This window comes from Mixophyes fleayi, chromosome 1 (assembly GCF_038048845.1).
Source record: "Mixophyes fleayi isolate aMixFle1 chromosome 1, aMixFle1.hap1, whole genome shotgun sequence".
Taxonomy (NCBI): domain Eukaryota; kingdom Metazoa; phylum Chordata; class Amphibia; order Anura; family Limnodynastidae; genus Mixophyes; species Mixophyes fleayi.
The window spans coordinates 224,857,129-224,884,602 of NC_134402.1; positions in this window are offsets into that span (position 1 = coordinate 224,857,129).

The following is a 27,474-nucleotide window of genomic DNA, read 5'->3' on the forward strand; positions in this document are numbered from 1 at the left end:
TTCCAAATCATTATTTGTACATCAGGGTCATGTCAGACAAGTTTTACAGAAATTGCGAGAGCACCACCTCTACACTAAGTTAGAAAAATGTGAGTTTGAGGTGCAGAAAGTATCCTTTCTAGGTTATGTAATCTCCTCTGAGGGATTCTCCATGGATCCAACCAAGGTCTAAGCTATCCTGGATTGGGTACAACCGAATAATCTCAAGGAGGTACAGAGGTTCCTGGGCTTCGCCAATTATTATAGAAAATTTATTTGCGATTTTGCTGAGATTGTGGCTCCTATTGTCACCTTGACTCGCAAAGGAATGGATCCAACTAACTGGTCAACCCAGGCAATAATCGCGTTTGAGACCCTAAAGAAAGCGTTTGTATCTGCTCAGGTCCTTAGACATCCAGATCCTGAAATACCGTTTGTTCTTGAAGTTGATGCCTCCAACGTCGGTGCTGGTGCCATCTTGTCTCAAAAAGATCCCCATACTCGCCGCCTACACCCATGTGCCTACTTCTCCCGTCAGTTCTCCTCAGCAGAAGCCAACTATGATGTGGGTAACCGGGAACTATTGGCAATCAAATGGGCCTTTGAGGAGTGGTGACATTGGCTAGAAGGCACTACACATCAGGGGGTAAATGTATCAAGCTGCGAGTTTGCAACTCCAGCGATTTTCTCAGGAGAGTTGAAACTAGCCGATGTATGAAGGTGAGATTTCATGCAAAATCACCAGAGTTGTGCTTCTGTCAAAATCGCTGTTTGCAAAATCGCCAGTGATCAAACTCCCGACTGTTTGCCACTGCAGCTATACAGCTCTCAAATGTATGAAGCTGCGAGTTAGCAAACTCAGGAGAGTTTGCTTCAAAACACGCCAGATACAACACGCTGCTTGATAGCAGCGTGTTGTACAAACACATCACTGTTATACTGCCCTGGCAGTGTTAATATGGTAAAGAACAGATAAAAGTTGAAAAAAAAAAAAGCGTGAGGTCCCCCCGCTATTTATGCTTAACCCTAGTGCTGCCTGACTAGTGCTGGTCCCGTGAAAATCGGGGAAAACTTTTGCGTGGGGTTCCCCCGATTTTCACTTTACCAGCACTAGGCAAACCAGCCAGGGTTGGCGGCACTATAGCAGGGAGACGCGCAGCAGGGGTCCCCCTGCCATAATGACTAACCAACCCTAGACTGTTCAGCGCTGGGCTGGATTCCCTAGGGAGTGGGGTCCGCTGAAAAAAACGAGTGGGCCCCCCCCCTAGAAAGAACCAGCCCAGTGCTGATAGCACTAGGGCTCTTCCTACCACCCCTGGGCTATGGGTAGTAGGGTAATACAGCGTAAAGTAGTAAAAAAAAAAAACTGACACCAATTTTGTTTGTGGAACTACAAGTCCCAGCCAGCCAGGTTGCCAAAAACAGTGTGGGCATGCTGGTGCTTGTATAACTACAAGCACCAGCATACCCATGGCAGCCAGGGCATGTTGGCACTTGGAGAACCACAAGTGCCAACATGCCCTGACATCCCTGGCTTGCTGGGCCCTGTAGTTCCACAAAGAAAAAAGTTTACAAAGCCACAACACCCTCTTATAAACCACATACATTTATTAAAAATAATAAAACCCACAATAAAGACACTAACCACCCTCTTTTAAACCACAAGTATTTATTAAAAATAAAAAAAAACAAATACTTACCAATGATGCCTTCTTTCTTGATCCAATGTCACTTATTATTTGTAAATCCATCTTGCCGGCTTGCCCCAGTCCCAGCCATTTGTACCTCCATAAGGGAATCTTTGCCAACAGGAACTCTTCGCCCAGAAGGGGCACATATTTGTACATCCCGACTCTTTAGTGTTGCTTGAAGATAAAAAATAAAAAAAACCAGGAGCCGCCGCAAACACCTCCTACCTAGTAGGAGGTCCGTTTCGCAATGCTCTTACGCTGTTTGCGTAAGAGCTAACTACTGTATTATGGTATTTTCCCACGCTAGTGGGGAAATCACACAATACTGTATCTAGCGCTTACGCAATTAATGTAGCGCATTGCGCATGCGCTACGCTACTTGCATAAGCTGTAATACAGTAAATACAGGTTACGCAAGTAGCGTAGCGCATGCGCGATTTAAACACGCTGGCAAACTCGCACTTTGATACATTTACCCCCAGATCTCTGTTATAACTGATCACAAGAATCTACAATACATACAGTCGGCCAAATGCCTGAACCCCAGACAGGCTCGTTGGTCGCTGTTCTTCACTCGTTTTAACTTTGTGATCACCTATCGTCCAGGTTCCAAAAATGTCCGAGCGGATGCTCTGTCCAGAAGTTTCCTGACACATCATGTTCCAGTTACTAGTCCTGAGCCTATCATTCCCACTTCCATGATCCATGCTGGGTTAACCTAAGACCTGAGCTGCACCCTGCAAAGATTTCAAAGGTTAGCTCCTGATAAAACTCCGGTAGGATGCTTATTTGTCCCCGTTCATTTAAGGAAAGCAGTCCTGGCTGAGGCACATTATAGTCAAACTGCTGGACATCCTGTAGTTTATAAAACTTTGGAAATCCTCTCCCGCACTGTGTGGTGTCCATCATTGTCCGCTGACGTCAAGAGCTATGTCCTCTCTTGTGAGACTTGTGCCAGGAATAAAGTCCCCAGGAATCGTCCTACAGGCCAATTGGTTCCATTACCTATCCCTGCAAAACCCTGGACTCACTTATCCATGGACTTTGTAGTCGATCTGCCGCTCTCTGCAGGACACAACACCATATGGGTTGTGGTAGACCGATTCAGCAAGATGTCACACTTTATACCATTAACCAGGCTCCCTACTGTTCGAAATTACGCTATTCTGTTCATCCAGCATATATTCCGTCTCCATGGACTTCCTATTGACATTGTTTCTGATCGTGGTTCCCAGTTCATAGCACAATTCTGGAAGTCTTTCTGTACTCTTCTTGGCATCAAGATTAGTCTTTCATCTGCTTACCACCCTCAGTCTAATGGGCAAACTGAAAGGGTTAACCAGTCATTAGAGCAGTTCCTTCATTGTTACACTTCGGAATTTCATGACAACTGGTCCTCCTTGTTACCCTGGGCAGAGTTTGCCTACAATAATTCATGTCATTCATCTACGCAAATCTCTCCATTCTACTGCAATTTTGGTTTTCATCCCAGATCCAATTACTTGTTTTCTCTCAAGTCTGCTGGTATTCCGGAAATTCGTTCTACAGCCAAGAATCTCAAGCTCATCTGGCGGAAAGTGCAGTTATTATTGAGACAAGCCTAATTTTTTGCTAAAAAAAATTCGGACAGTCACCGTACCACTTGCTCGCTTAAAGTGGGCCAGAAAGTGTGGCTGTCCACACGCAATATTAGACTCAGACAGCCTTGCAAGAAACTGGGGCCTAAATTCATCGGTCCCTTCCTTATTGTTAAACAGATTAATGCCGTAGCTTTTAGATTGAAAGTTCCTAGTTCATTATGTATCCCCAACACGTTCCATTGCTCCCTGCTTATACCTGTGCTATACCCAAACCAATCCCACTTTCCAACTTCACGTGTACTGAATCGGAACAAACCTCAAAAATTTATAATTCAGAAAATCCTTGATTCTAAGAAGGTGCAGGGTCAGGTGCACTTCCTCGTACAGTGGAGGAATCGTGGTTTGGAAGAGCGCTCTTGGGTTCTGCGAAGACAACTTCATGCCCCTAAACAGCTGAAGGAGTTCTTCAAGAAATTTCCAAAGAAACCTGGGTGTCGGGGTTCCTTAACCCCTCCTCAAGGGGGGGGTACTGTCACGAGCTGCGGTGGTACTCAAAGCCGCCGCGTCTCGCTTCCTGTGCGCCACGGTGTCCCTGCCGTCACCATGACGACCGGGACGTCACTTCCCCCGAACTCCCGACCGTTTCCAAGGCAACAGCCGGTAGCGCCGCGTCCCGGCAACAAGGGGACAGTCGGGTGCGTGCGCAGAGACACTTAATAGCCTAATGTCTATTAAGCTATAATTATTTAATCAGCCATACCCTGTGAATATTTACAGAGCTAGGCTCTGATTGGTCCACTTGTATATTTAAGGCAGTGAGGTCGGCAGTATCACTGCCGGTTATAGTTTCCTGTTGCCAGTTTGCTGACCTGCTGTGTTCCCAGTTCTGTCCTGTGGATATTACGATTGGATTGCCTGTGTATGACCCCTTGCCTGGATTTGGACCTTGCCTGTGTTTCTTGTGACCCTGACCTTCTTCGTGTATCTGGATCTAGCTACCGTGCCTGTGACCCTTGACTCCGGCTTGTGTATTGGATTCCCTGTCTGCTGCCGACCCTCGACCCTTGCCTGGACTTCACTCCGCTTTCCTGGGTTCTCCCTAGTCAGTACACACTTCACAACCCTCTGCTAGTCTGCAGCCAAGTCTGTCCCCACCACTAGGGGCTCCAGTGAACACCTGACTGGCAGAGCAGACTCCGGGTTGTGCTGTACCGCCTAGAGGGGTTCCTAACAGTGTAAGAACATTATCTTTGAGATTTGTGTCATTATCTTAAATCAGCGCCAGCAATGGCTCTTGGACCTACATGTCAAGTATCAGAGTTTGCTGCCATGGAGCAGTGGGTGTTTACATGGTTTGGGAACTATTTGATCTCATTGTTCATCTTGGTGCAGTAGATGACATTTCCAAGAGTGGTAAAAGGAAGCAAAATGGCTTAAAGTTTAAACAAATAAAAAATCTAAATGATGAAAAGCTATAAAAATATATATATAGATCAAATGAACAGATAAAAGGGCCTGGGGTAAATGTATCAAACTGCATTTTTTCAGTGATTTCAAATCGATCAGTGGCGATTTTATGTTCAAAGTCGCCATATGTTTTAACCTTTTGACATTCCAAAATCCAATCTCCCGTGATTTCTGTCGATTTTAAAACATCTATTTCCCTGGGGTTTAGTCAAACACATCTGAGATTGAACAGAAACTGAAACTCGCCCAAGATTGAACAGAAAAAAAAGCATGCTGTTTGAGCTATCTAGCCAATGTTAATATAACATCATCATCATCATCATCTGTTTATTGAGCGCCACTAATTCCGCAGCGCTGTACAGAGAACTCACTCACATCAGTCCTTGCCCCATTGGAGCTACCAGTCTAATTTCCCTAACATACACGCAGACCGAGAGATACTAAGGTCAATTTAATAGCAGCCAATTAACCTACTAGTATATCGTCATATAGAAGGAAAAAATTCTCCGCACAGGTTATGTTCCACAAATAAAAGGGGTGACACATTAGAAAGAAAATATTGCTCAAACTAAAATATTTTCCTATTAGAATTGAGATATACTCATCAAAATTCATTTGAACAGGGGGTGCTCCCCTAGAGAATAGAAACCATACATGAATTGAAAAAAGCAAAATATTCTCTTATATGGGTGCACTCTCTTATTCTTATTAATTAAACATATATTGTTGATAAAAGATAAATCTTTATTAATACAGATTAAAATATTAATACACAAATATCATAATTGGCAAAAAAATTATTAAAATCAGATAGAAGTAATGTAAACAAACAGAAATGTAGAAAAGTGATCAGATAAAATGTTGTATAAATACAACAAAAAAATGGAAACTCATTAACTATGTCTTAATTGGTACTCAAGAGCAATTTACTGATATAATTCAAATAATAATTAAATCTGTATAGGAGTACCAAATATAATGTAGTTTGTTCCAGGAACTATGATTCTGGCTGTTTAGGACGTTAGCATGTTTTTGGAGTGTGGGAGGAAACCGGAACACTTGGAGAAACCCACGCAAACACGGGAAGAACATAAAAACTCCACAAGGCCATGGTTGGGAATCAAACTCATGACTCCAGTGCTGCGAGACAGAAGTGCTAACCACTAAGCCACCATGCTGCCCAGGAGACACAATGCACGTTTTAAACATGAGAATAATCATGATTTCTTGTTTAGATGGGGCAAAAATGGTTATTAATTTTCAGAGGCCAAATTATTTTATTAATAAATTAGTGGGCCAGATTTAATTAAGGATTATATGTATGTGATATTTATTTTATTTTATTATATTATAGTGGCTTACTATTTCATTACCAGTGGAGCAATAATTATGTTTTTCTGGTGTGGCAAAACTTAATATTTCCATATGTGGAAACCTTTGAAAGTACATACTTGTGGTACCACAAGTGGCAGCATGCACATGAGAACATGTTATCCTGAGGTGGTTTGGAATTATTTTTTAAAAAAATTCTTTCTTAGACCCCCTTCCCCCCTTCTATCTCTTTTTTTAGAATACTTTATCTTCCTAACAAAAAGCTTTTCATCATCCAGGGATCATACCTGCTGTTTGTTTGTATAATATTTTTATTCCTATAATCATCAATCCCATTTTATTGTCGATACCTTCTATTTCTATCAAAACCTCTCTTTTCAATATGTCTCCAGTCATGATTCCTTCTAGATGTACTTTGCCACTCATTCTTATATTTATTAATATTTTTATTTGGGATGGTGACGTGGCGTCCCTAGAATCCTTTTGCGTTAAATTAAATCAGAATTCTTATAATTTTGTATTTGCCTTCAATCACAGCCAGATTGGGGTTAATTGGACCTGTGGATTTATGTGAAGGAAGGAAAATTGTTGGCCAACATCTACACTAAACCTACAGATTGAAATTCATATATTCATACTATAAGCAATCATCACCCAGTATGGCTGAGTGGTATTCCTAAAAGGCAATTTCAAAGAATCAGACATTATTGCACAAAATTAGAGAATTTCAATAATCAGGCTCAGATTATGAACTGCAAATTCATTAATAAAGGATATACTAGCAGAATTTTGGAAAACACAATAAATGAAATTTCTAATGTCCAATGAGATTCTTTGTTAATTAGTAAAGATAAATCTAAGGCTACCTTAAAAGGTATTTCAATCATTACTACATTTAATTCACAATACAAACATTTAGAACACAATATTTGTAAACATTGGTGTGACTGGATCACTATTAAATAACTTTTGGTAAAAATGTATTTAAAGCGAATAGTGCAGGGCACTTATTCATGCAATTGCATTTGCACTTATTTTTTTATATTGTTTATATTGTGGGGTAGGTAATCGTTATTTCTGAGACCAGGGGAAGAAATTCGTCTCTTGTCTAACCTTGCTATAGGAAATGCCTATTTCTGATGTATATATCTGATACAATGAGCCTGTGTTTACAAAGCCTCCTGTGTATTGTTATGTGGGAAACTAGCTTGTTTTGGTTGTTTGTCTCAAACAAAGATGCAGGAAATCACAGCAAGGGTTTTAAAAATTTCATAGCTAAGTATAAATATTAGTGGCTTTGCAATGCATGTAAATTTTATGTATTGCTAAGCAGGGTTACATCCTGATTCTAAAAATAGACTATTTCTGAACTGTATAAAAGATGAACTCTTTGAGCATGTAATCATTCTTCTCACTTCATCTGACCTGATCACCCTGGTACCTTCAACTAGGGTGAGAGAAAATGAACATCTTGCTTCAAGGACCTGCTTGGAAACATCTTCAATATCGCTGTATTCCTGTGATCTACAGATTAGACCCAAATCTAATCCGTTCTCCGGCTGTGTCTGAGGTTTGGACCCAAGCTTTTCCAGTACCACCGCTCTGCCTGCTACCCAGCAGCCTGGTTAGTGTGATAGGCCAGGGGGGATCCATTCACAGCAACCCGGATCCATAGTAAGAGGTCCGGAGTTACCAGCCCATGTACACCAGCAACAAGGTACACTAGCAGCATCAGTGACCCAGAAGGAATGTGGTTCTGAGTGCCATAGAAGGAGCTCAGTGGTGGCAGCATTATAAGCCCCTCCTACTGCAGAAGGGGGGGTTTGGGATAACGTAAGAGAACGGTGGCAAAGTAAGCCCAGCCGGTTCCCAGCAACAACAGACAGGGTGACATAGGCGGTCCATCCTGTCACAATTGGCCTTTACTAAGGCGGGACAAATCTCTAATGAATATTATTTCTGTAGATCCCAAATTCGTGTATCAAAGAGTACAAAATTGAAAGGATAAATTAATGAAAAGCAGTTCCTCTAAAAAGTAGTATGATTATAATGAAAGGGTTTTTCATTAATTTATCCTTTCAATTTTGTACTCTTTGATACACGAATTTGGGATCTACAGAAATAATATTTATTAGAGATTTCTGTAAAGTAAGAATTTCTTGGTTTACATGCATTTTTGTAATTGTTACAACCTTTCCTTTTATACACAATTTCTTTCCCTGTATCTTTTTTGGATTAATTATTTTGGGATTTAGGTATTGTTATTATTATTATTTTTGTTATCAGGTGCAATAAGCAGAGTTTGACGCACATTTTATGGGAGATGAACTTTTGATAGAAATTACACTGAACAGTTAAATATGATTTATTTAATTCATGGCCATTTTAAATAAATATATTTCATATAAAGACTAAATATTTAGAAGGATACTAAAATTGCCATTTATATTTCAGTATTTGCAATGTCAATTTATATATTTAATATGTTGGTCTTAGGAGTGACATTTGTTGTTCACATTAGTCAGACTAGTTATTTTCAGATTTTTGAACATTTCTATATGGGTATTATTTATACAGTGTGTTTTAAATTAATTGCTTTTTGATTTGCTATTTTTGTGCTACATGTGCATATCTGAATACCACATTTTAGCTGTTGTAATGGCACCTGCAAGTATTAACCATCAGAGGAAGAATTAATAACTTTAATTAATCAAGCTAGAATTTTTTCTTTTCTGTGCTCTGTTCTTTTTTGTGCTCTGTTCTCTCTATAGTAAATCAAAAAGTGAAAGATCATCTTTTAGCTACATAATAGACTTCTTTCCCGTTAATTATCCAAGGTGGGAACTTTGGTGTATGTGAGTTATCGGTTGGCAATCAGATTAAAGTTCACACTGCTGAATTAAAGTCTTAATTATTTTGCCAATTGGATTATAAAAAGCGTTAGAAAATATCTGTCATTATGAAATATGGGTAAATGTGACAGCCGTAAGTGAGAGAGAGAATTATACTAGTTATGTCTGTCAAGGGACGTTTGATTGTGTATGTAGTATTATGTCAATTATTTGATTTTAAAATTTCAACTATCAGTTAGCTTGGCATTAATTATATTGTTTCTATGAGTGACAATTGTTGCTGGCATGCTCCAGACTGGTTATTTTCAGTCTGGTTTCTGAACCTTACAGAGTACACTTCAATTATTTAATTGTTTTTCAGTTTATTATTTTCATGTTGTGTGTGCATATCATAAACCCATAATGGAGTCATTGTAATGACACCTACAAGTACTAAGTAACTACATTCAAATTGAATTCTTTCTTTTTTGTGCTTTCTCCTATTCTTTTTTTGTACTCCGCGCTTAAAAAATCAGAAGATTACCTGGCAGCTAATCAATGAGATCCTATACCGGTTAATCATCCAAGTTAGGAATTGCAGTATGCTTGAGCTGTCGGACAGTAATTAGATTGAAGTTCACATTGAGAAATGTAAGTCTTTATATTCTTGCAAACTGGAATGAAACTAGTGTTAGAAAATATTTGCTATCATGAGATATGGGAAATCTGACAGCCGCAAGTGAATTATGTAAGTCATGTTAATGTGTGTATGTATATATATATATATATATATATATATATATATATATATATACATGATAAATCTATGGTAATTTTATGCTGAATAGTGTTTTTAATGTTAATATATGTTTTATCATGTATGTAATATTATAACAATCATTCATTAGTTTTTATTAATAATCAATTTTGAGTGGATAACAGAGACATTATTAACGAATGTGGGCTCTTATCCCCCCAACCTTGAGAAAGATACTTCAGTATTGAAACGAGTTGGTTGATCATGGCCTCCTTTCAGCTGGATTTTTTTCTCCCTTTGGAACTTCTTTTAGGTGTCTTTTTTTTCCTGGGTATTTAACAACTTCACAGCTGCAGGAGATTACATCTACATGCTGATTCCTATCATCTTTCTGGATACTGTCAAACATCTATTCAGAAAAGCAGTACAAAGTGATATTGTCAAAAACCTATTTAAAAGAGCAGTACAAAGTGTAAGTAGTAATTTGTTTGGTATGCTTACCAAGTGTTGAGTGAATGATTTCTAGACACGGTGTTGTTATCACTGTTGGTTCACTTGTCACACAATACACTGGTTCTGTCAAATTAGGATTTTAAATATTGTTATAGTTTTTTTGCTTGCACATTTTTTCTTATTGCATTGAGATATAGTTCCTTCAATAACTACAAAATATTTTTCAAAAGAAGTTTCATGATTCACAACAGTTATTCAAACAAGAAAGAGACTTTCAAGCTGTTTTTTTTATATAGACAGTATTTTATTATATTGTTTGGGAAGAATATCAGCACCACCACTCGCTTAATTTTTTTTATTAAATACACAAGAAAAGCTACTAAGATTGTATCATGAACATTGTGTGGTATACAATTACTCTGTTCCACCAGAGGAGCTTCTGTTTTGGAGAGATAAATCTCCTTGCTGCACCTGATTTCCTGCACCTACCTCCCAGACTTTATATTCTCGCCCCTTGTACTGATCATTGCTGGTCATTGCTTGTTTGTTCCTATGTGCAGATTGCTGCTCTGAATTTACAGCCTTATCCAGCTTTTGTTGCAGTGTCCCACAAGTTTGTATTTCTGTTATCCCTTCAGGGTCTTGATCCTGGCTGTTTCCTGTTTCACTTCAGTTTTGGTCGTTACTCTGTAAGCCTGCCTGCCACTTTATATTATTTTTCAAGTTTTGAGTTTTGCTGCACTTCTGTGACTGAGCAAGAATGTATTCATAGAAAGAGCTGCCATCTCTGCCTGAATCAAGCTACTCTTGAGCACATTTTACAGCAATGTTTACTCCAGAGGTCAGTTTCTGAGCGCTCCAATATCTTAGCATTCTCTTGGTGGCCATCAAATTCATCGATACACTCAATAGAAGCAGTGAGAGCTATGTCCCCTGCTAAAATGTTCCCAGCTTTAGAGAAAACCCCTCAGATGTTCCACAATTGGAAGAAGAAAGAAAGAGTTCCCCTGTTAACGAATAGTACAGTGTACAGCTCAGCTGCCGTGTTTCATCTAGACCTCTAGACTATCTCAAAGCTAATTTGATCCTTGATGCTTAGCTATGCTAGTAGCAGATCTGGTGACCAAATCTACATGTTTTGAGAGTATCTCTTCAACAGGTCACAATAGTACACATAAAGAAAGTAGGCTTAAAGAAAGTAGTGAAATGGTCCCAAATTTATAAGGCCTGATTCATATCTGAACGCAACTTTTTTTTTTTTTAAATCCAGTATTTTTATTGAAATTTTTTAAGATATAAACATACTAAACAACAAAAAGAAAAGAAAAACAATTGCATACATATCGGAATTAAATGACGGAATTTACAAGATTACATTAAAGCATAATAATAATAAATGTGCTATATTCATTCAGGATCATACATCGTAAATGCTTATACATAAGTATGTTACACATGCAGGGTTTATTACATGGACTCAGATACTTATTATAAGAACTGCGGTAGCCATACATTTAAGTAGATAGAGCATCTGTACTAGATGACATAGGATAGAATGGAGACTCTAACCATCTGTACCATATATTCTCAAATTCCTTCAGAGCCTGTCTGCTAGTATAAACAAATCTCTCGTGCCTTATGGTGGTATTGACCAGTGCCTTCCAATTTTTAACCGTGGGACTCGTCGGGGCCAACCACAGCCTCGCTATACACACCTTAGCCAACATCAATAACTGTGAAATGTACATTTTTGTCAGTTTATTAACTTTCCCCTTCAATCGGAGCCCAAAGAGACAAGTGGCCGGTGAACTAAGAGACACTTCAATTCCAGTAACCTGAATACATCTCCTGATCCTTCGCCAGAAGATTTGTATACATGAACACTCCCATAGAAGGTGCCAAAAGTTTGCATTGATCGAATTGCATTTCGGACAGTTAGGGGTAGCATCCGGGCAAAATTTTGCCAATCTAATAGGGGTAAAGTAGGCCCTGTGTAAGATAAACACCTGTATTTGTTGAAATTTTAATGATGAAGTATAACCTTTAGTACTGTCTGTAACCATTTCCCACTCCTTGTCTGATAAAGGGCCAATATCTATTTCCCACTGATTCCTCAAACCATCCAAATCATCTGCAGTGGATTCATACAGAAAACATGAATACATTCGAGATATCAGACCTCTATAACCCAAGGCCTGTAATTGTTTCCTCAGTGGATCCACCCCAAACACCAAAGTCTCCCCTTTAAATTGTGTGTTTAGGGCGTGTCGTAACTGAAGGTAAGAATAAAACATTGTTCTGGGTACAGAGAATTCCCCAACCAACTGTTCGAAGGATTTAAGTACATTTGTATCATAAAGCTGACCTACCGACACCACACCCAACCGAGACCACTCCCTGGCCCTCTTCACTGTATTCAACTTCTCAAATTTCTTTGCCCCCCATATAGGAGTATATGGATCAATGTCAGTTTGTTTCATTATTTTATTACAGATTGTCCAAATCTTAACTGCCTGAATCAGGAGTGGAGGAGCCCGCATACCAAGCTGCCCCGCCAGCAGTGACTGTAAGGGAGTGTGATTAGAATTAAATTGGTGTACCAACACCCAATGTAGCTCATGGTAATCGGGGTCCAAAACCCATGCCTTAAGGTGGACCAATTGAGAGGCAAAATAATATAATTTCAAGTTAGGAAGTGCAAATCCACCAGAAGATCTGGATCTATACAGCGAGCTGAGCTTGACCTTAGCCCTTCCCCCTCCCCAAACCAATGAAATCAAATAGCTATCAATGCATCGGAAAATGGAGGGTGGAATATATACAGGTGACTGCTGGAGTATATATAAAAACTTTGGCTGCACCATCATCTTAATTAAATTTATCCTACCGGAGACAGAAAGTGGGAGCTTCTTCCATACATGAGTTTTTTCTTTAATGTATTTGATCTGGGGCCGCAAATTAAGTTCTACATATTCAGCGGGGGTATTAGAGATCCATATTCCCAAGTATTTGAATTTCGATGCCCATTTTAACTGTAAGCCTTCTGGCATTGTCACGGGACACTCCCATCCCAGAGGGAACACACTAGATTTATCCCAATTAATTTTTAATTTTTTAATTTTGAACGCTACTTTTACATAAGTTGGTTGTTAAACAAATCAGGCAACCTGAACATAGTTACGGCCATATTCTAATCCAAGCGTATTTCAAGATACGTTTCAACTTTAATCTGGGTGGAAGTATGCTCTGCCTAAACAGTACTTGCAATATGAAGGCACACAGAACAGACTGCATTATATGCACATTCGTAAGTTCAATAAAAGATCACATGAGAGCACATTTAAATTTTATTTGATCATAAAATAAAATAACATATCTTAAAAGATTAATCATTTCTATAAACATTTATTTTAGTATATAATATGTTTTTATAATTAGTTTTTTTTACATTAATTAAATAAATTACATAAATATTTCAATGTGTACTGTACATACTGTTAAGGAATTCACAGGTATGGTTGGAGCCTTTGCAGATTGCCTGGTTTGACTCCGCCAACTAAAAATCTAAAAAGATGAAGGTTTTACACCAGAGACCCCTACAAGGGGGATTGAACTTTGCGGTTTTACCCCACAGGCAGCGATCCTCTGGATAGTTAGCAGGTGCGATTGACAGGAGAAGATAATATTAGCCGATAAGTAGTGACCAGAATAGGAATGGATACAGGACAGCAGGTACCTGGATTGGCTGAGAAGCATATAGAACAGGATACCAGGATCTGCAGAGTAATAATAATAATAAACCACTGTTTGGCTGCACCAATTTGCCTAGGTGATTTTTGAACAAACCCACCAGGACGCACGGTCGTCCACACATGGATTCACGATACCAGGATTAGCTGAGAAGCATATGACGCTGAATAGTAAGACCTGATGAATAGGCAGAGATACATGATACAAGGATACCAGTATTCCAGGATACAGAGAAGCCAAATACTCCAGCAGCTTATCAGGCTACAGATCTGGAAGATCTGGCACAATTTTGGTAGAACAGTTGTAGAAAATGTTCAGGAAAATGAGTGGGAGTGCCAAGTAATCAGTCAATGGATGAATAGGGAAAGATATAAAGAACGGGTCTGTGTGTGATACCCCAAAACCTGAGTACCCTGGGGTGTTTCTATATGTAAATATATGTGTGTAGTGTACACATGGCTATGTTCATCTACCTGCCTAGTTAGATGTGGTTACATTTGTTAATTGTTACCAGTGTTTATAAAGAATTTAAAAAAAAAGTTTGATTAGTGCAGTTAAGGAAGTGACAGTTGGTGCTGTGAGGAGAGTGATGGTGATCAGAAGAGATGTGAGGCTACTGTCCAAGGAGTGAGAAGAGACAGAGAAGTAGTATATGAGCGGCAGATTAGAAAAGAGTGACAGAAGAACTAATCATTTAAGAAAAGAAACAAGAAAGAAATATTATATAGAAACATTGTGACCTACAAGACTACCAACCAAGTCGCTGCTATAACTGCAAATATAAAAAAATTAAAGACTTTAGCAGTGACAGATAAGTAAAGAAATCATAAACCAATGAATGGGTCCAGCTTGTGAGTAAAATAAACAGCTTTAAACATATTTTACCTTAGTTACCATGGTAAAAGTAAAGTAAAACGCCATATAGTGAAATATCAGTCACTATCGGGGCCGGACTGGCCATCTGGCACTTCTGGCAAATGCCAGAAGAACCGATGGCTAGATGGGCCGATCCGCATGAGCGCCCGAGCAGCAGCACCTCCGTGCGCGCTGCTCGGCAGATGGAGACTCAGTGACATGCGGCTGATTCAGTAATCACATGGGACGGCACCTGTTAAGTGGTGCACATCCCATGTGATTACTTGAATAGGCCGCACGTCACTGAGTCTCCATCCGCCAAGCAGCACGCAGGGAGATGCTGCTGCTCGGGCGGGCATGGGGATGGCTGGATCGTGAAGTGATGCGGATATAACAAGGTAAATGTGTGTGTGGCCATGTTAATATAGTGTGTGTGTGTGTGTGTGTGTGTGCAGTCACGTTATTATAGAGTGTGTCCTGCGGCCATGTTATTATAGCGTGTGTGCAGCCATGTCAGTATAGTGTGTGTATGCGGCTATGTTAGTATAGTGTATGTGTGCAGCCATGTTAGTATAGCGTGTGTGTGGGCGCAGTATTTTAATATGGTGTGTATGTGTGGACGCATTATTTTAATATAGTGTGTGTGTGGGCGCTGTATTTTAATATAGTGTGTGTGTGTGGGCGCAGTATGTTAATATAAAATGTGAGGGGAGGGTTGATCTTAATATAGTGTGGGAGGTAGGCTATTTAATGGTGGAGTGTAGATGGGGGGGTAATTATTTAAGGTGAGGTGACGGAACCTTTAATTTAATGCTGGGGTGGTTAGGGGCTATTAATTGAACATGGGGCTGATTTTGGGGAGGAGGGCTATTTATTAAATGTGAATATGAATTATTTAATGCCAGGGATGGTTGTGGAAAATGGCTTTATTTATTAAACGATAATGGTATTTCATTTATTGCTGGAACTGTTTGGAGGGAGGGAAATAGATTTGGAGTAAATGGGTATGCTGTTAATTTAATTTTGGGGCTGATTGGAGGGAAATAGGTCTACTTAGTAAATGTGAATATTATTATTGTTGGGACTGGAGGGAGGCCTAATTATAAAATGTGAGTGCTATTGATATAACACTAGGGCTGGTTGGAGTTTTTCTAAATCTCATGTACCCATTTTTTTTTTCAAAATAGGGCATCCAACATTCCAGGATCCAGACAAGGAGGAAACCAGCTGCCACAAGTGGTGAAAGTGACAAGAACAGGTAGGAGAGAGCAGGATAGTCTGCCAACTGTTCTGAATCTGGTGGGGGAGTCCTGAATTTGTGTGACTGTCTCGCTTAGTCAGGATATGATCCGACTGCAAGTACAGTTGGGAGGTATATCTTGCTTTACAACGTACTGCTTGTGAAGACAGAGCTGTGTGCATCTAACAGTATTGCCTGTGTATTTGTCTAAAATGAAAACCATGTGTCATACGCCGGTCCCAAGGTGCCGGCGCTGTCACTTTCCTTTAGTAATGGTGATTGAGCTTACTCCTGTTTCTGAGACATTATTTTTACACAGGTGTTCCTTGCTACCTTGTTCTGGACCTCCTCCCGATTCTCATTGGTTCTGGAGTATTATTTAAACCACCCATGGTTCTTGGCTCATTGCCTGTTCTTCGTGTTACTCACTCTGCTCTAGGATCTGGCTGCTATAACTTGACCTTCCGTTTGTCCATTGCTGTTACTCCTCTCCGTTGTGTACCTGCACGCTGAACTATTATGGGTGAATCGACTGCTGCACCTGTGGCTATTCTTACAGCTTAAGTTTCCATCTCTACCCGGCTGGTTCAACATCGCTATTACTTCATTGATAGACCTGCTGCCGAAGATACCTGTCATCTGTGGTTCCATGCTTGGCTCAGCTGAAACTCCTCTCCGCTGTTAACCTGTACGCTGAACTGTTATTGTGAACTGCTTGCTGCACCTGTGTCTATTACCTCAGCTCAAGTTGCTGGTCTCTATCCGGCTGCTTCAATATTGCTGTGGACCTACTATTGAATCTACGGCTGAGTTACCTGTCACCTGTAGTTCCACGCACGGCTCAGATACACTTTGATCCTCCGCTACTTCTAGGTAACGAACTGTTTGATGCACTTGTGTTCATCTATGTCATTTGGGATTGTTATCTGTAGAACTAACAAGTTCAACGCTTATTGCTTTTCTACAATGAGAATTACTGTGATACCAGTAACCCACCTGCTAAGTTGAATCATCTTTGTTTTCGGATCAGCCAGTTTTATATTATACTCTGTTTGGACTATTGCTGTACCAGTGATTCACATTTACCTGCTGTGTGTTACTTTACTGGATCCAAGTGTTCTTCATTCATCATCCTTGCATTGAACTGTTGTTTTACCCATCTCATGCAGTTGTCAAGGGTTACCAACTATGAAGTAGCATGATGTGATTTGTCTCTGCATTCTGACCGACTTGCCGTGTGTTTAGTCTCTGCCGTTTATATATTCTCTGATTCTTATTGTACCATCAGCCAATACATTACTTTGCAGCACTATCATTATCTCCAGTGTTATTATTATCAGTGATGCTTGTGAGCCATGAACTTTTAATGCTGTGAACATCATCATTCTCATTGTCCATTGTGTTCGGCCTCCACTACTCTCTGCTAGTACTTGTCTGGGAGACTGCGACCTGCGGAATAGGAGCAGCGGAGTCCATATTCCCTTGTGGGGATCCCTGGTGAAAAACCTCCTATCCGTTAGACTCCGCACTCCTGGGAAAGTTCCATCTTAGCAGAGGCAAGGGATCTACAAAAATCATTCAGAGTCGTGACAACATGTTACATAGTAGGGGCCCTGCTGTCTTAAAAACCCTGGGCCCCCACAAGCCTTAATCCAGCTCTTGTTAGGGAAAGGGAACTGATAGCTGCTTCTGATCCTTGGACAGAACACAGCCTGCAGAGCAAGTTGAGGAGCTCTAATTATTACAAGTTTTGGTAATCTCATGAGACAAAGAGCTTCCCTGCTCACTCCACAGTTAGCTCCCACCCTGATGGATGTCAGTAGCATCAGAAGCATAGATAAGTACAGTGGGCTGGGGGTGTCATAATGTTGTTGGAAGGGCGTGATAAATGTAATTGTGAGGATACCACCCTTAGCTGGGATGGCAGTTACCCTCTGTGGGTTTCAACTCACTCGGGTAGCCCAAAATATATCCAAAATAAGACTTTATTATGACAGCACAACACCACAAGACATTCACAAGTTACAGGGTAAATGGTAGCATGTATCCTCCTGCAGCCTCTTGCAGTCAGCACTCCAAAGTAATAATCTCTGTCTCTTTCAGGGTCTTATCTTCCCGCAATATTACCACTAGCGATTAGCAAAACAGTTAGGGTGTCCTCCGGCCTGGGATACTGGCTCACACCTTCCTGGTAGGGTTTCCTCCAGCGGCACCACAATGCCTGGCCCAGAGTCCTTTTCGCTGATGTCTTGTACACCAGGATCCTCCAAACTAGAATAGCTCTCCTGGCATTCTCCCTCCCCCTAGCTTATTTTCTGTCTACACAGGAAGTAGGGTCAAATGTCTCAAACCTCCCCCTTACAAAAGGGGTCTCCCAGTCAACACTTTAGCTGCTAGACATACTGTCCCTGTTATCTTGATTATACAATAGAATGGCTTGACTCAATTAGCTGTTTTGGCTGGATACACTACACATGGGGTTACAATAGTACATCAAGGAATGACACTGCACGCTTACATGAAACAATAAGACTTTTGACACATTATATCAGCAGTGTTACACAATATAAGTCTGTGATACCTTTTGATACAATAACATTTATATTGATACATATTGATACATTTCCCCATGCTATTTCAACCAATATATTACTGTGGAGGCACATTGCATATCATTTATGCAAAGGTAACCTGCACCTCTCAGGTTACCTGTTGATCTAGCTAATGAACATGTGCTGCCAACTAGTTAACAAAGACATTGTTCTGATTACAAACCAAATCTCAGCTGCCCCTCATAACAATGGACATTTGAGACAAATGGTAATTACATTAGCTAACACAAGCAAAATGACTGCTGCTGTTCTGTTATTTTCACACAGTATGGCAATATTCTTTATATTTATACTACATACAATATCAAAGGTAATAGCAAAGGCAAAATGTACCTAATAGTAATAACAAGAAATAATAATACACATAATACATCGATGCTCTGGTGTATATACTTAGACTGGGCCAAGGATTAAAAAGTACATTAAACCGTCAGAAATGGGTGATGAATACAAAGTTCTCAGTCCAGTAGCACCCCGTTTCCTCACAGTAATGTTTTATTACAATATATGTATCAATGCCCCATGTTCACCACACCCCCAGCACAATGTGGTCACGCCCTTTTCGCCGGTGCCACTGAGCAGCAGCACACAGTTTATTTACTACTCGTCTATGGAGGGGGACCCAAAAGTTCACTGTACCTGGGCCCCACATTTCTCTTACTGGTCCTGTACATATCATTATCTGATACTGGTAAGCACTAAGCTTAAATTAGAGAGTCAAGCTGCTCGTAATACATTTGCATCTCACGGTACACCATATAACAATGACCTTTGCAAAAAGCACTGTAATATTATTATTATCTGAAACAGAGGTGGACCTGTGTGCTTTAAATGCCAGGGCTTATGTTTAGTCCCAGTTCGGCCCTGTGGCCTGATTCATTAAGGATCTTAAGTTAAGAAACTTCTTATTTCAGTCTCCTGGATAAAACCATGTTAAAATGCAAGGGGTGCAAATTAGTATTCTGTTTTGCACATAAGTTAAATACTGACTGTTTTTTCATGTAGCACACAAATATCAACTTTATATTTCAGTGTACAAATAAGCTATTAAGTATTTGTGTGCTACATGAAAAAACAGTCAGTATTTAACTTCTGTGCAAAACAGAAAACTAGTTTGCACCCCTTGCACTGTAACATGGTTTTGTCCAGGAGACTGAAATAAAATACCTCTTCATTTAAGATCCTTAATGAATCAGGCCCATGGTTTTGTCCAGGAGACTGAAATAAGAAGTTTCTGAAGTTAAGATCCTTAATGAATCAGGCCCCTGGTCACTAAAAAGAAAGAAACAATGTCATATTTACTCTGCCATGTCTGATACTGAATAACAAACTGTAATAAACTAATTCAGTGATTGCAGCATTCTATGGAATAAGAACTGAGGGCTGTATCTAAGCTCGAGGGATATTAAAAGCTAAGGCTGTATTGGACTGTATTGGTACTCTGGGGGTTAATTTGTTTGGTCTGTGGAATGACGCCCATATGAGTCATGGGGAGGGGTTACGGAGTTCATATCAGGAATGGGCGGAGAAGAATCAAGTCCCTTATGCAGCTGGACTTTGCCCATCCTCCCTCCCTGTGGAACGGCTTGGATGGTCATTTGCAGTATATTTTGGTGGTGGTGGTTGTCCTGGAGTAGCAGTGGCCAAAAATTGCAGTACAGTCGACGGCCAGTGGTAAGGTCACATGATGGTATCAGGCACGCTTAACCCACCTGTTTTCAAATGGAATAGGCTATTAGTCTCGGTCCAAGTACTTCCCGATCGGGTTGGCTTGTGGTTGCTTCCGTTAGCCTAGAAAAGGAGAGGGTTCTGTAGTGCCCGGGGGGGTGGCCCCGTTGAGGTAGATATGTGAACCTTGGGGTGTGTCGTTGTCCCCCATTTGCGGATGTCCCATGGAAAGGCCTGGGGCATTCTGGTTTGCCTGGCGGAAGTCGGACTGCTCTCTTTCTCCACCACCATACCTTACAATAAATTCCCTTTACTTTCGTGATATTTAAGTTGTCTGTGTTTTATTTATGGTTATAGTTAAACGGTAAGAGTATAAGGTAAGGAAAGGTTATCAGCTGTTAAGCATTTAAAACAATTGATTAATATTTAAAGACATTTATTTTTCTGGCCAAAATATTTAATAATAAGTGGTCATATGTGATCTTCAGTGATCACTCTTCTCCAGAGACTTTAGTGTTGCTTCAATGGACCCCATAGTTGCATTAATGTATTAGCAATGTTATCACAAGAAAAGAATACATAGTGAGAACTTTAATTTACTATCCATGCATAACTGGAGTTCAACAAAGTATCACTTAGGAGGAACTAATAAAGAAACAGACAATAACCAAATAAATTGTCCCCATATACATGAGATCTATATTTATTTTATTGCAGAAGATAATACAGTTCTGATAACCGGTTATTAACCGCCAGATTCACAGTTACAACTGTTGAACTCACATTTCACCAATGTGCACAATGTGTCTTATGTGCTAAAAATACATTTATCTTGGATAAATTTATATTGCATTGATTCAAACTTGTACATAATTCTACTGATGTTTAAGCAATGTTATTACAATAATAATACAGAGTACTGCAGTTATTAAAGGTTAAAAGTTTTGTAATAACATAGCAAAAGTGCACAGGTAATAAAAAGCATAAGAGAAGAATATTAATAATAATAATAGTTAATAGTGTTAGAATATAAGACAGTAGATTAGCGAGTTTAGTGATTGCATTAAGAATAGGTAATTCATAGTATATTAATTGTAAACCTAAGTTTGATTAATGCATTCCGGATCACAAACATTATTATAATAAGATATTGTTTAGAAATAGTTGTGCATTTCTAAAATGTATATCGGAGTAATTCTTCTGAATGAAAGGAAATTATTTCAGAATATACTTTTGTCATCTTAAATGTCTGTGGATAAACTTCCTTACCTCTCTGGTGCATAGAAAATCCAAAGTATTAAAACCGGGAAGAGAACCATCTTATTCTGATAAGATGCAACTTCAACTTGTTACATTAAACAGCACAGGGGGTAATACATGTGCATACACTGACCCGACATCCAAGTTGATGGCCGTCATCAGAGCAGAGTGTTTCGGTACTGCAGTGAGGAAACTCGACGAAGGAGGTCAAGTCTGCACACTGGACTCCAACAAGTCATCCGGAGGGTTTGGTGCGTGACACATATAATGTGTTTCAATAGTATATCTTAGTTGCATCCAGTTGTTCTGTGATAGCTACTGGCACACATAAATGTTATTTTTACATTAACGACTATATCATGTCAGTCATCACAGTCGGCATTTACACCTGCTCTGTAGTGGGTGCAAAATATATGGGTGAAAACAAGTGTACAAAGACAAACACAGGCCTTGAATTGGCCGGATTTGGGATGGAACACCCTGACTGTACATGGCCTACGCTATTCCGCTCCTTCCCTCTGCTATTCTGCCTCTCAAGTCGTAAGTTTTAGAGATGTGTGCTGATCCCCGTGGTTTGGTTTTGGATGTGGTTTTGGTACTAAAACAACTTTGTGTTTTGGTTTTTCCAAAAAAAATTTAATAAATAAATAATCCTGAAAGGTTTTGGTTTTTCGCTTAGTTAAAAATTGGGAAAAATAGGTAAAATTATGTGATTTAGAACTGTTTTTGCACCTATATTACTATTTATAGCATTAACATTCATTTCCAGTCATTTACAACCTAATGATCTCTTCACAGCTGTCCATATTTTCACCAATTTTGGCGAGCTGTCTGGCTAAAGTTAGTGACAGAGTAACGGCAAAAATACCTGATAGTTTAATAATTTTTTCTTATTTCATTTAAACAAATTTTATATTATTTTGGGAGGTTGTACTGCTCAGAGTCAAATAAAATATTTTGTTTTTTACCTGCTTAACAAAAACATGTCACTGACGGCCCCTGACACAATTGCTTTGAGTACAAAAGTGAACAAACTTTAGCTTTTAGGAGAAAGAAATGTATTGTTTATTGGGGAGTGCTGTTGCACTGTTACTTACATTCAACCACAACACCCTATTTTTTGCATGCTTAATAAAGATGTCAATGATTGCCCCTGACAATATTACTTTGAGTATAAAAGCAAAAAATCTCTAGTAAGTATTTATTTGCGTTCAGTCATGAATTGCATGTAATTGCATTCATTGGAGTAGTCTCCATTTCTGGAGAAGAATATTACGCAAACGGACGCCCCCCCTAGCAGACACTTGCTGCCGACGGCTGCTCAGTATGTGCAGGTCCGTCCAGCCATGACAGGCAGGGACAGTGTGCTGCCCGGCTGCTCTGACTGTGTTTAAAACACAATCAGAGCAGCCGGGCAGCACACTGTTCCTGCCTGTCATGGCTGGACGGACCTGCACATAGTGTGCAGCCGTCGGCAGCCTAAGATGCTAGAAAGGGGCGTGGCCTAAATCGCCCCCCCCTAAATTGCCCCGGGTACAGCATTTTTCTAGATCCGCCCCTGGGATAGGCACATGCAGTTGTGCAATATAAAGTCCCATCAGAACGCATGCAAAAGAACATATTTTATGAAATAAATTAGCAACTCTTAATGCTATAATCATTCAAAAACAAATGTTTAAAATATCATTTTTTTCTTTTATTTTTAAATAAAATACATAATTCAGGATGTTCTTAATCCATACTATACATAAAATGCATTTTTATAGTTTCTATTTTTTGCAAGCAAATGTTCTGGCATGCATATGTGTATTTATCCCTATCAGTTGTCACTTACACCTTTCCTGTAGCTGGTGCAAGTGATATGATTAAAAAACACATACCTAAGAGATGCCCTGAACTTGAATCGGCCAAATGTGTGTGCGCTCAACCTTCACTTGCCCTTACTGTACATTTTCTATGTTAGTCCGCCTCTTCCCACCCCTGTTCTGCCCTTCAAGTCATTGTCAGTCGGAACTTAAGTGTCATTTGCATTTGAACATGAATTGCATGCAATTGCGTTCACTGTGTAAATCCTGTTCTGATGCAAAGTTACAAACGTCAGAAGATGGAGCAGGTCCAATAAATCATCTTAACATCATATTTCTACTATATGATAAAAGAGAGTTAAAATATGTATAGGAATGTGTAAGTGAAATAAATCTGTAAGAACAGGCATAATATCTGCTTTTAAAATTTTATATTATTCTCCACTAAAACCATCTGGGCCCGATGTTTTATTTAGACGCATCTCGGCTATGGAACATTGGACCTCCTTCTCCCTAATGTCAGACTCTAATATATCTCTCTGTGAGGAAGTCAGTCTAGGAAGTTTCGCCTCTATGAGAAGGCTTCTCTTCATCAAATGCAGATGCCTTATATAAATCAATATAATATTGATGGAATTGTTTAGTGAGCCTGTGCAGAGATGCACTTCACCCCTGTAGATCTATTTATAATTAATGTAATAAATTATCTTGGTTTTTTTGTCTAGCAATATTTGAAAATAGTTTCCATGTTTTATTGCCCCATCTATAGAATTTGTTATTATCATTTGCTATTCTGCTATTTGCATGATTTAGCAGAAAAAGCTCATATACTGCCTTACTTTTTTTTTAGAAGTTTCCAATGTAGAGTGATTTGGATCATTCTTAAATAGATCATAACTTTTACTCATTGATGAATGTACATCCCAAGATTCATAAACATCAATAGCAAATGTTTAAGTTTAACGAAGCATATACAATTTTAATACCTAAGTTGGATAAAAACCCAGAACTTGTCTCATAATATAGGCCAATTACATTGCTTAATCAAGATTTCAAACTTTTAGCCAAAATTATGGCAAATAGATTGTAGTCTATTATACCCCTCCTGCTGACAGAACATCAAATGGGTTTTACCCACGGATAGAGATGGGCGGGCTCGGTTTCCTTGAAACCGAACCTACCAGAACTTTGGGGATCCAAGTACCGAGTCGAGTCGGCTCGGTACTCTCGCGCCTATTCGGATTCCAAAACGAGGCAAAACGTCATTGTGATGACGTCGGATCTCTGTTCTCACGAGTTTTAGAATCAATAAATACCTGCCTCCACGGCGATCAAGTGCCATTTGAGAGAGGGGCAGAGAGGGTTAGGTCACAGTATAGAGCAGGAATACAGCAGTATAGAGCAGGCATTTTTCTGAATTTGCACTACAAAGTGTTTGGGGTCTCATATACCCCCTTATAAAAAAGCTGAATTGTCTGAGTGCTGAACTCCTAATATAGCACAGTATTTTTCTGAATTTGCCCTACAATGTTTTTGGGATCTCATATACCCCCTTATCAAAAAGCTGAATTGTCTGAGTGCTGAACTCCTAATATAGCACAATATTTTTCTGAATTTGTACTACAAAGTGGGGTCGCATATACCTCCTTCTAAAAAAAGCTGTATTTTGTGAGTGCTGAAATATTAATATAGCACTGTATTGTTGAGGGAGGGCCTAGCAGGGATTAAACTGTATTTTTCTGAATTTGCATTGATAAGTGTAGGGTCTAATGTATACCCAAAGACAAGTGCTCAATTGCTAAGAGTCAAAAATGAAGAGGAAGACAAGCAGGCTTGTCTGTAGAATTTGCAGGCAAATTCTACTGCGTTATATAGGTAACACCCAAAGAGAAGAGCTCCATTTCTCCATTGCTAAGTGTAATTGCTGAAATAGAAATTATAGGCCTGCCTGGCTTGGGCTAAATCTGCAGTTACATTTTATTGTACCAGAGCTCACTCAGAAAACAGGAGAGGTAGTAGGGTTCAGTGCCGAAATTTTAATAATAGGGCTGTCAGTGTTCTTCAAGTCTCCGTGACATTGTATTATTATTATTATTATTAATTTTTATTTATAGGGCGCAACTAGGTATCCGTAGCGCCGTACAGGGATCAGACAGAAACATGATACAGGGTGAGACAGTACGGTACAAAAAGCACAGTAACTCAGAAGCTCAATGTACAGCTAGATGAGAGATGAGAGCCCCCAGCGGGGTAGAGAGAGGGGTAGAAGGGCAGGAGGACCTCACGGAAGAGACAAGGAGCTGGAGAGCAGAGTTAAGGTGGTGGAGAACAGAAGGAGAGGAGGCCCTGCTCGAAGGAGCGTACAATCTAAGGGGAGGGTAGGACGGACAGAGACGCAATGGTAGGAGGAGGGAATGGGGAGAACGGAGGCAGAGACGGAGAGGGGGGAGAGGAGAAAGAAATGAAGGGAGGTAAGAGGGGGACAGGAGGGAGGGCAGGAGTGGGAGGGGGGTAGGGGGAGACTGGGAGGAGGTCAATTAGGTGGGGGACTGAAGGGCTTTAAGGAATAGGTGGGTTTTAAGGCCCGTTTGAAGCTGGACAAGTTGGGGGAAGTTCTGATAGAGCGGGGAAGCTGGTTCCAGTGGAGGGGGGCAGCGCGGGAGAAGTCTTGGATGCGAGCATGGGAGGAGGTTACCAGGGGGGAAGAGAGGCGGCGGTCGTTAGCCGAACGCAGAGGGCGGGATGGAGCGTGAATGGAGATTAGGTTGGAGACGTAGGGAGCAGTGGAGTTGGAGAGGGCCTTGAACACAATTCTGTAGGGGATGGGGAGCCAGTGGAGAGATTGGAGACAGAAGAGGAGCGGCGAGAAAGGAAAATGAGCCGAGCGGCAGCATTGAGTACGGAGTGAAGGGGAGCGAGATGAGAGCGGGTAAGGCCAGTAAGGAGGAGGTTACAGTAGTCCAAGCGGGAGATAATAAGAGAGTGGACAAGAGCTTTAGTGGCATCTTGGGAGAGGAAGGGCCGAATGCGTGCGATGTTGCGCAGCTGGAAGCGGCAGGATTTAGCAAGAGAGAGGATATGAGGGGCAAAGGACCGAGAGGAGTCCAGGGTGACGCCGAGGCAGCGAAGTTGAGAAACAGGGGAAATAGAGGAGTTAAAAACGGTGATAGAAAGGGCGGAAGGGGAGGGGGAGTGAGCGGGGGGAAAGACAATAAGTTCGGTTTTAGCGAGATTAAGTTTGAGGAATCTAGAGGACATCCAGGAGGAGATGGCGGAGAGGCAGGCGGACACCCTGGAGAGAAGGGAGGGAGAGAGATCGGGAGAGGAAAGGTAGAGTTGGTTGTCATCCGCATAAAGGTGGTACTTGAGACCAAAGGAGCTGATGAGTTCACCCAGGGAAGAGGTGTAAAGAGAGAACAGTAGGGTTCCGAGAACAGAGCCTTGGGGGATCCCTACTGGAAGGGGGGAGGGGAGAGGAGATAGATCCAGAGGTGGAGACGGAGAAGGTACGGTCAGCAAGGTAAGAGGTGAACCAGGACAGGGGGCGGAGCCCAAGAGGCCAAAGGATTGAAGGGTGTGAGCAAGAGCGGGTGGTCAACGGTGTCGAAGGCCACTGAGAGATCCAAGAGAATGAGAAGGGAAAAGTGGTCCCTAGCTTTAGCAGAGAGGAGATCGTTGGTGACTATGGCCAGGGCAGTTTCAGTGGAGTGGAGGGGGCGGAAGCCAGATTGGAGAGGATCGAGGAGGTAGTGATCAGAGAGGTAGGTGGAGAGGCGGCTGCAGACGAGCCTCTCAAGTAATTTGGAGGCAAAGGGGAGAAGAGAGATGGAGCGATAGTTGGAGAGAGAGGTGGGATCGAGATTAGGTTTCTTAAGGATGGGGGAAACAAGAGCGTGTTTGAAGGAGGAGGGGAAGATGCCGGTGGAGAGGGAGAGGTTGAAGAGGTGGGCGAGGTGGGAGCAGGTGGCGGGGGAAAGGGAGCGAAGGAGGTGGGAGCTATGGCACATTGTATTGTGCCATAGCTCATACATAAAGCCTATGTTGAAATGCATAGTGGTTTTAAGTCAGGTAAACAAAAATGTAAATAGAAAGCTTGTACCTTTTTTAAAAAAAAAATCATCTCTAAAAAAGGTGAAAGTTTATTGTAGAAAAACATAAAATTGCCAGGATACCATTCTACCCAAAATATTACCA